Raw genomic sequence first — 10,637 nt, forward strand, 5'->3', positions numbered from 1 at the left:
CAGCTACTCGGGAGGCTGAGGCAGGAGAATTGTTTGAACCTGGAAGGCAGAGGTTGCAGTGAGTCGAGATCCTGCCACTGCACTCCAGCCTGGGCTACAGAGTGAGACTGTCTCAAAAATAATAAAAATACACGAAAATGAATGAATGAATGAATAGCAGGTCTTTGAACACAAAGACCATCTAAAGAGGGATGCTTTACTTAGCAGCAACCAGTCATTGCTGTGGAAGACTGTGTCCAGTATTGTTGGATATGTCAGTTTTTGAAAAATGTTTTACTTTGAAATAATTATGTAGATTCACAAGATGTTGCAAAAACAGCACAGAAGGCTTCCCTGTAAGTGTGCCTATAGTCCCAGCTACTTGGGAGGCTGAGGCGGGAGGACTGCTTAAGTTCAGGAGTTCAAAACCAGCCTGGGTTTTTTTTTGTTTTTGTTTTTGTTTTTGTTTTTTTGAGATGGGAGTCTCACTCTGACGCCCAGGCTGGAGTGCAGTGGCGCAATCTCGGCTCACTGCAAGGTCTGACTCCCAGGTTCAACTGATTCTCCTATCCCAGCTTCCCAAGTAGCTGGGATTACAGGGTATGCCACCATGCCTGGTTCCAAAGACCAACCTGGCCAACATGGCAAAATCTCATCTCTACTAAAAATACAAAAATTAGCAGGGCATGGTGGCACGCCTGGATTATAGGCGTGAGCCATTGCACCTGGCCAAAAAATTATTATTATTATTATTATTTCTTTTGAGACGCAGTCTCGCTCTGTCGTCCAGCTTGGAGTGCAGTGACCGTATCTCAGCTCACTGCAAACTCTGTCTCCCGGGTTCATGCCATTCTCCTGTCTCAGCCTCCCGAGTAGCTGGGACTACAGGGGCCCGCCATCTCGCCCGGCTAGTTTTTTTTGCATTTTTTAGTAGAGACGGGGTTTCACCGTGTAGGCCAGGATGGTCTCGATCTCCTGACCTCGTGATCCACCCGACTCGGCCTCCCAAAGTGCTGGGATTACAGGCTTGAGCCACCGCGCCCGGCCCAAAAAATTATTTTTAAAAAGGTTCCACGTACCCTTCACCCAGTTTACCCTAAAGGTCATATTGTACATTATAGTACTATATCAAAACAAGGAAAAAAACTGACATTGGTACAATATGTGCGTATAATTCTGTTATTTCATCACATGTGCTCACTCATGTAACCACCACTGCAATCAAAAAACACAACTACAGTCAGCCTTTGTATTTGCAGGTTCCACATTCACAAATTCGACCAACCTTCGATCAAAACTGCTTTACAAATAAAAGCCAGGTATGGTAATCCCAGCACTTTGGGAGGCTGAGGTGGGAAGAGTGCTTGAGCTCAAGTTTGAGACCAGCCTGAGCAACATAGCAAGACCTCTTCTCTATTAAAAAATAAAATAAAGTAAAAATTTAACTAATGCATTTTAAAATGCAAGAATAAAATATACTACAAATTTTTAAAAATCCAGCATAACTATTTACATAGCATTTATGTTGTATTAGGTATTATAAGTAATTGAGAGATGATTTATGTACAAGAAGATGTGCACAGGGTATATGTAAATTCTGCCATTTTATATAAGGCACTTGAGCATCCATGGATTTTGATATCTATGAGGGGTCCTGGAACCAATTCCTAGAGGATACTGAGAGACAATTGCATCCCATCACCACAAACAGCTCCCTTGTTCCAACCCTTTATAATCATACCCACAAATCTATTATCCATCACAATTCTGCCATTTCAGGAATGTTGGCTGGGTGCAGTGGCTCACGCCTGTAATCCCAGTACTTTGGGAGACCAAGGCAGGCAGGAGTTTGAGACCAGCCTGGCCAACATGGTGAAACCCTGTCTCTAGTAAAAATACAAAAGTTAGCTGGGCATGGTGGCACATGCCTGTAGTACCAGCTACACGGGAGGCTGAGGCAGGTGAATTGCTTGAACCTGGGAGGTGTAGTTGGCAGTGAGCCATGATTGTGCCACTGCACTCCAGCCTGGGAGACAGAGTGAGACTCTGTCTCAAAAACACAAACAAAAAAAGTTATATAAATGGAATCACATGGTATGCGACCTTCTGAAATTGACTTTTTTCTCTCAGCATAATGTCCTTGAGATCCACCCAAGTTGTCACGTTTACCAGTACAGTTATGTGCCACATGATGCTTCAGTGAGAGACCACATATAAAACAGTGGTCCTATAAGATTATAATATTGCATGTTTACTGTATGTTTATGTTTAGATACACAAATACTTACCATTGTGTTACAACTGCCTACAGTATTCAATACAGTAACATGCTGTACAAGTTTGTAGCCTAGGATAAATAAGCTATACCATATACCCTAGGTGCGTAGTAAGCTATACCATCTGTTTTTGGAAGCACACTCTGATGTTTGCACAACCACAAAATTGCCTAACAATGTGTTTCTCACAACACATTCTTGTCGTTGAGCAACCCATGACTGTATTTCTTTTTTATTGCTGAGTAGTATTCTATGGTATGGATGCACCAGTTTGATTAACCATTCACCTACTGAGAAATATTTTGGTTTTAACTTTTTGGATATTAACAGAAGAGCTGTTATGGACAATCATGTACAGGATTTGGGGTGGGCATGTTTTTATTTTTCTGGGATAAATGCCCAGGACAACTGCTGTGTCATATGATGAGTATATGTTTAGTTTTTAAAGAAAATGCCAAACTATATTCCAGAGTGGCTGGGCCATTTTACATTCCTTTTTTTTTTTTTTTTTTTTTTTTTTTTGAGAGGGAGTACTGCTCTGTTGCCCAGGCTGGAGTGCAGTGGCGTGATCTCAGCTTACCACAACCGCCACCTCCTGGGATCAAGTGATTGTCCAGCCTCAGCCTCCCCAGCAGCTGGGACTGCAGGTGTGTGCCACCATGCGCAGCTAATTTTTGTATTTTTAGTAAAAACGGGGTTTCACTATGTTGGTCAGGCTGGCCAATGATCGAACTCCTGACCTTGTGATCTGCCCACCTCGACCTCCCAAAGTGCTGGGATTACAGGCCTGAGCCACTGTGCCTCATCACCATTTCACATTCTTACCAGCAATCTGTAAGACAGCATTTCTTAGCTCCCTTGCCAGCATTTGGCAATGTCACTACTTTTAACAGTTCTAATAGGTGTACAGTGATATCTAACTGTGGCTTTATTTTGGTTTTCCTAATGAGTAATGATGTTAAACATCTTTTTTTTTTTTTTTTTTTGAGACAGAGTCTTGCTCTGTCACCCAGGCTGGAGTGCAGTGGCGCGATCTTGGCTCACTGCAAGCTCCGCCTCCCGGGTTCACGCCATTCTCCTGCCTCAGCCTCCCAAGTAGCTGGGGCCACAGGTGCACGTCGCCACGCCCGGCTAATTTTTTGTATTTTTAGTAGAGACGGGGTTTCACCATATTAGCCAGGATGGTCTCGATCTCCTGATCTTGTGATCCACCCACCTCGGCTTCCCAAAGTGCTGGGATTACAGGTATGAGCCACCATGCCCGGCCAAACATCTTTTTATGTGTTTTTTCCCATGCATATATTCTCTTTGGCGAAATGTCACTTTATATTTTTTGCCCATTTTCTAATTGGATTTTTTTTTTTAACTGTCCAAGGAAGATTCTTAATTTTTAAAATAAAGATGGTGTCTTGCTATGTCGCGCAGACTAATCTGCAATTCCGGGGCTCAAGCAGTCCTCCTACCTCAGGCTCTGAAAGTGCTGGGATTATAGGCATGAGCCATCTTGCCTAGCTGAGCTCTTTATGTAGTCTAGATAGGAGTCCTTTGTCAGATAGGTGGTTTGCAAATTTTGACCCCAGTCTGTATCTTTTCACTCTTAACAGGATCCTCCAGAAAGCCAAAGTTTTCCATTTTGATTATGTCCAATTTATCCCTTTTTTCCCTTTACTGATTGTGCTTGTGATGCAACATCTAGGAACTTCCCACCATGCCCTAGGTTCTAAAGATTTTCTCCAGTATCATCTTCTACAGGGTTTGTAGCTTTGTTTTACGCTGAGATGTGGTTTTTGGTTTTTTGTAGACATGTGATAGGCTACCTTGTTTTAGCCTGACTCTCTCTTAGCTGAGGGAGCCAGACTCCATTTTAGTTCCTTCACTTACAGCCCCTTTACCTCCCTCCCTTAAGGGCATAACTAGTGGAAACGGACTCAAAGCACGTCCAGGAATGCACTTACTGATAAGATATGAGGCAAGCTGCAGCAGCAGGTCCTGGGGACGCGCTCAGGCACCCAAAGCCCCTGCATTTTTCTCTTTGTGATAGTGTAAGCCCCTGCACCTGGAACTGTTTATTTTTTGTAATAGCTTTTGTAACCAATTAATTTTTTTTAACTTTTTGCCAGTTCTGCTTCTGTAAAAATTGCTTCAGCTAAACTCCCCCCTCCCCTATTTAGACCACAGTATAAAAACAAAACTAGCCCCTTCCTCGGGGCCAAGAGAATTTTGAGCGCTGTCTCTCGGTCACCAGCTAATAAAGAACTCCGTAATTTGTCTCAAACTGTGGCGTTTCTCTATAACTCACTTAGTTACAACAGACGGAGTCTCATTCTGTCACCCAGGCTGGAATGCAATGGTGCAATCTCGGCTCACTGTAACCTCTGCCTCCCGTGTTCAAGCAATCCTCCTGCCTCTGCCTCCTGGTGGTAGCTGGAATCACAGGCATGTGCAACCACGCCGGGCTAATTTCAGTATTTTTAGTAGAGACAGGGTTTCACCATGTTGGCCAGGCTGGTCTTGAACTCGTGACCTCAGGTGATCCACCCACCTCGGCCTCCCAAAGTGCTGGGACTATAGGCGTGAGATAACACACCCAGCCTGGGATGTGTCATTTTCTTAAAGAGAAACTGGAAACATAGATCATTTTATGTGAACTCATGTTGGCAACTAAAATTCACAATTTTAACAGGGGTGTTTCAAACAAAATGTCTGCAAGCCATGATTGGCTCGTGGACCATTAATCTACAACCTCTAGTATGTACTGAACTAACCAGGGCTGCTCTTCCTGGGTGTTTGAGGACAGATCCGCTGTGGCAACAGGGAAGCAACAGAACACGTGTTAACTTTTGAAAATTCCATTTTTACTCCTTTCAGATTCTGTGCTATAAATATACATGACGGCCTACAAGAAAAGCACTGGACATTTTGAAAGATGGCTAAGGCTCTTCCCAAGTGTCTAGAAAATGTTGGTCAGAAGCACTACAATTCTCCCAATAAGGGAATCTAGGAGACCTGACATTTGACACTTAGGATTTTGGAGATAAAAGTTTTAGAGCTAAAATTCTATCATCAAAACTATCATAAGCCCTGAAAGCTGAAGTATCAGCTATTATGACAAACAAGTTCAAACTTGTTTTATTTTTATTTATTTATTTTTTGAGGCGGAGTTTCACTCTCCCCAGGTTGGAGTGCAGTGGCACGATCTTGGCTCACTGCAACCTCCACCTCCCAGGTTCAACAGATTCTTCTGTCTCAGCCTCCCAAGTAGTTGGGATTACAGGCGACAGGGTTTCGCCATGTTGGCCTGGATGGTCTGGAACTCCTGACCTCAGTTGATCTGCCCGCCTCAGCCTCCCAAAGTGTTGGGATTACAAGCGTGAGCCACTGTGCCCGGCCTTGTTATTCTTTTTTTTTTTTTTTTTTTTTGAGACGGAGTCTTGCTCTGTGGCCCAGGCTGGAGTGCAGTGGCCGGATCTCAGCTCACTGCAAGCTCCGCCTCCCGGGTTCCCGCCATTCTCCGGCCTCAGCCTCCCGAGTAGCTGGGACTACAGGCGCCCGCCACCTCATCCGGCTAGTTTGTTGTATTTTTTAGTAGAGACAGGGTTTCACCGTGTTAGCCAGGATGGTCTCGATCTCCTGACCTCGTGATCCACCCGTCTCGGCCTCCCAAAGTGCTGGGATTACAGGCTTGAGCCACTGCGCCCGGCCCCTTTGTTATTCTTATAATGCGACTTAAACCAAAATCCTCTACAGTTTTCTTGTACCTCACCCATGTGTTGTTGTTGTTGTTTTGTTTTTGAGACGGAGTTTCGCTCTTGTTGTCCAGGCTGGAGTGCAATGGCACGATGTTGGCTCACTGCAACCTCTACCTCCTGGGTTCAAGCGTTTCTCCTGCCTCAGCCTTCCCAGTAGCTGGGATTACTGGCACGTACCACCATGCCTGGCTAATTTTGTATTTTTAGTAGAGACGGGCTTTCTACATGTTGGTCAGGCTGGTCTCCCGACCTCAGGTGATCCGCCCGCCTTGGCCTCCCAAAGTGCTGGGATTATAGGCATGAGCCACCACGCCCAGCCACCCATGTGTTTTCCACCTATAAAATTCCCATTTATGACCATATTTACAATTAGCATTAAACTGCTACAGTGGAAAGGAAAATCAAGAAAACGATTTCTCCTTGCCTATCCCAAATAATACATTAGCCAAGAAACTGTTATCACATTTTCTATGAACTCAAATGTACAAAGAAGAGCTACCACAAACTTTCCCAGAGAGGAATATTCCAGGAGGTTCCCAATCATTTAAAAAGGAGAGAAAAAAAGAAAGCCTGGCTGCAGAAACACAGCTTGAAGAAATCAGAAAAAGAACCTGTACCTGCCAAGGGAGGCTGGGGAAAAGGAGTGGGAGGCAAAAGGGAAGAATCAAATATAAATAAGGCGCATTACATTCGTAAGATTATAAAATTTCATTGGGGGCACAAGAAAAACTTGCACATATAAGAAGGTTATACTTAACTGAATGTAACAGGGTTTCCTGGATTAAGCCTCAGGATATGCCTTTCAAACTCTAAAACCGGTGCTCAAATTTTCCATTACAATACTACAGCATTTACGGTAAATTCGATTTACGCTAACCACCCAATTCATTTTAAGTTTTCTGTCCTTTCCTAGAGGGAGCAGTTTCCAATTTCTCTCAGTTTCAGTTTTCCTTCTCCTTTTTCTCATCTGCTTAACACAGATGTGCTTCTCTGAAACTACCTTCCGCAGGAGAGCACGGGCCCCAGAGAGACCCCGAGGTTCAGAGTCCCGACACTTGAAGGCAGGGACAGCGTTGTTGATCTGAGCCGACAACAAGCCGAGAAACAGATCTTTCCCACCCGGATTCTTTCTTCCAAACCGACTTTTATTTATTGATTAAACAGACGGGGTCTGGCTGTTGCCCAGGCTGGACGGCAGTGGCTATTCACAGGCGCGATCCCACTAACGATCAGCACGGGAGTTTTGCTCTGCTTGGCTTCCGAGCTGGGCCGGTTCCCCCTCCCTGGGGAACCTGGTGGTCCCCGCTCCCGAGAGGTCACCACACAGATGCAGAACTCGGAAGCACCGCGCGATGGACACAGCGCATATACAGCGCAGAGCTCCCGGGCTCAAGCGCTGCTCCCGCCTCAGCCTTCCGAGTGGCCGGGGCCACAGACTCGCGCTGCCAAGCCCGGCCAGACCAGCTTTTCCCCAGGTCAATTCCAGAACAGCACACGCGGCAAGACTGCGCTTTCTCCAGCCCGGCCCGGAGCTCAGTCCGTGGGCCACTGCCAACCCCCAGACCCAGGCCCCCGCCGCCCCACTCCCTGGACGCGGACCCCACTCCAGCTGCAACAGGGACCCGAGTTTTGACAGTCCTGCATCGTCCATCGGCCCCTCTTACCGAAGCCGGCTCGGCCATGGCGATTCCGCACGAACCGGCCCCGCCTGGCACGGCCTCCCCTCCGCTCCGCCCCAACCCCACTCGCGGGAACAGCCCGGGTTGCCCCACAACGCAGCGCCGACCGGGCGCGGTGCATGCTGGGACTCGGCGCCCGGCAACGGCGGGGGCCTCTCCTCCCCCATAGCGCCCCCTGCGGGGTGGAGGAGCGGCGCCGCCGGGGGGAGTCAGTCCTCAGAGGAGGGGTCCGGGAACCCTCCGTGCAGGCCGCAGCACGCCGATGTTTGAGGGAGCCTCGGACTCCCGGGATCTGCAAGCGAGGGAGGCGGTTGGAGACCAGATGAGGGAGCTGACGGGAGGGGAAACGGAGGGGCAGGTGAACATGGAGAGAGCAGGAACAGAGAGAGAGCGTAGCGACAGCGACTGGGAGACGCGCTCCACAGAAACCCAGACTGAGAGGCAGCAAGAGGGGAGCGTCCGGTGCGGTTCCTTCCAAAGCCGCCCCCGAGTCAGGGATGAGCTCGAGGGCTTCGTCCGTGAGGGGGTCCCGGGAATCCAGCGAGGCCGGATAGGTGGTGCGAGGCGCGCGGTGGCCCAGGGTGTCTGTTCCGCCGGGGGCGCGGAGGCCGTGGGGGCCCTGGGTTTGTCCCGTCGGGGACGCGGAGGAGGGGTCCGCCCACCACGTCCGGTCCCCGTGGGTCTAGGGGCCTTCTGGGCTCCCCGAGCGGCCACGCTCCCTCCTTGGCAGAGAACGGCCCCGGGCAGAGACCCCATGCGGAAGCCACCCCGGTCTCGGGGCCGCCTGCGGGGACTCAGGGTCACCCAGGGATGCGGGCCGGGCACCCTCGGCCCCCGGCGGGAGACTGTGACAGAGCGAGAGGAGAAAGACGGAGACCATGATACAGGGCGTGAGAAACACGGGGACGCAAAAACTAGGGAGAGGTGGGAAGACACAGAAGGGGAAACCAGGGAGAGACAGAAAGGAGAGAAAGGGCAAGGAAGGGGGTGGCGATTGTTCCCAGAAAATCATCCTGGCATTCTGTCCCAGTCATGTTTTAGGTGTCAGGCTAAATAAAGTAACAAATGAAAATGACTGGTTCTGTCAGGAAAGGCGGGACAACTCCAAGCGGTGCTAACAGGTCATAGGAGGATTCAGCGATTTTCTGATTGGCAATTGGTTATCGAAAGACCAGGTTCATAGAAAGGAGTGTCTGGGTTAAGACAAGGAGTTGTGGAGACTAAGGTTCTTAGGATGTCTCATAGTGACTGGCCTTAGATGGCAAAAATTTCCTATTTAGACCTTTAAAAGGTGCTAGATTCTCTGGCCGGGTGCCGTGGCCCACGTCTGTAATCCCAGCACTTCGGGAGGCTGAGGCAGGAGGATTGCCTGAGCCCAGGAGTTGAAGACCAGCCTGGGCAACATGGCGAAACCCCATCTCTACAAAAAATACAAAACTTTGCCGGCACAGTAGCAAAGACGTTAATCTCAGCTATCTGGGAGGCAGACGTGGGAGGATTACTTGAGCCTGGGAGGCGCAGGTTGCAGTGAGCCCAGATTGTGCCATGACACTATAGCCTGGGTGACAGAGGAAGACAGAGGGAGACTCTCTCAGAAAAAATAAATAAATAAATAAATAAAATAAAAAATATATAGTTTGTTTTTTGTTTTTTTTTTCGAGACGGACTCTTGCTCTGTTACCCCACCTGGAGTGCAGTGGTGTGATCTCCGCTCACTGCAACCCCTGCCTCCCAGGTTCAAGCGATTCTCCTGCCTCAGCCTCCCAAGTAGTTGGAATTACAGGCACGTGCCACCATGCCGGGCTAACTTTTGTATTCTTAGTAGAGATGGGATTCTGGGATTCACCATGTTGGCCAGGCTGGTCTTGAACTCTTGACGTCATGATCCACCTGCCTCGGCCTCCCAAAGTGCTGAGATTACAGGCATGAGCCACCGTGCCCGGCCCTATATTTTTATATAAATATATATACGGCAAAGAAGCATATTTGGGGATAAAATATTTTGATTTCCTTCTTTGTCATCCAATGTTATGCCACAGTCAGGTTGGAAACTAAGCCAGTATATAGGGTTAAATAAAACCCTTCTGGTGAGATTTTTATGGTTTTTAGGGCATGACTCCCTAGGTCCCTTAGTTAGAAATTTAGACAAGAAAGGAAAAAAGGTCACAATTTAGTTGGTATCTATATCATTGTATGTGAAAACAGTTTATTTTATTTATTTTTTATTTTTATTTGTTTGAGACGGAGTCTTGCTCTGTTGTCCAGGCTAGAGTGCAGCGGCTTGATCTTGGCTCACTGCAACCTCTATCTCCCAGGTTCAAATGATTCTCCTTTCTCAGCCTTCTGAGTAGCTGGGACTACAGGTGCATCCCACCATGCCTGGCTAATTTTTATATTTTTAGTAGAGACAGGGTTTCACCATATTGGTCATGCTGTTCTTCAACTCCTGACCTCAGGTGATTCACCCACCTCGGCCTCCCAAAGTGCTGGGATTACAGGCATGAGCCACTACACCTGGCCTATGACACTTTTATTTTAATTGCTGATAGTATTCCATGGTATGAATATACTGAAGAGTATTTCCCCACTGAAGGATATTTGTAATTTTTCCCGTTTTTTTTTTTTTTTTTTTTTTGAGATGGAGTCTTGCTCTGTCGCCCAGGCTGGAGTGCAGTGGTGCGATCTCAGCTCACCACAAGCTCTGCTTCCCGGGTTCACGCTATTCTCCTGCCTCAGCCTCCTGAGTAGCAGGGACTACAGGTGCCCGCCACCACGCCTGGTTAATTTTTTGTATTTTTAGTAGAGTCAGGGTTTCACCATGTTAGCCAGGATGGTCTTGATCTCCTGACCTCATGATCCGCCCGCCTCGGCCTCCCAGAGTGCTGGGATTACAGGCGTGAGCCACCACGCCCGGCAGTGTTTTGTTATTTTTTTATATTTATTTGTTTGTTTAT

At 47.8% G+C, this 10,637-nt stretch overlaps 1 protein-coding gene across 1 annotated transcript in view; it reads right to left on the reverse strand.

The window, feature by feature from the left end:
* Nucleotides 1-8,178, reverse strand: part of ZNF786 (zinc finger protein 786) — a 54,300-nt gene extending 46,122 nt beyond the window's left edge. Inside the window, exon 1 of the mRNA XM_026456366.2 lies at nucleotides 7,669-8,178. The gene's annotated coding sequence lies outside the window, so the exon portion shown is untranslated. The remainder of the gene's footprint in view (nucleotides 1-7,668) is intronic.
* Nucleotides 8,179-10,637: the final 2,459 nt, after the last annotated feature.

This window comes from Piliocolobus tephrosceles, chromosome 8 (assembly GCF_002776525.5).
Source record: "Piliocolobus tephrosceles isolate RC106 chromosome 8, ASM277652v3, whole genome shotgun sequence".
Lineage (NCBI taxonomy): Eukaryota > Metazoa > Chordata > Mammalia > Primates > Cercopithecidae > Piliocolobus > Piliocolobus tephrosceles.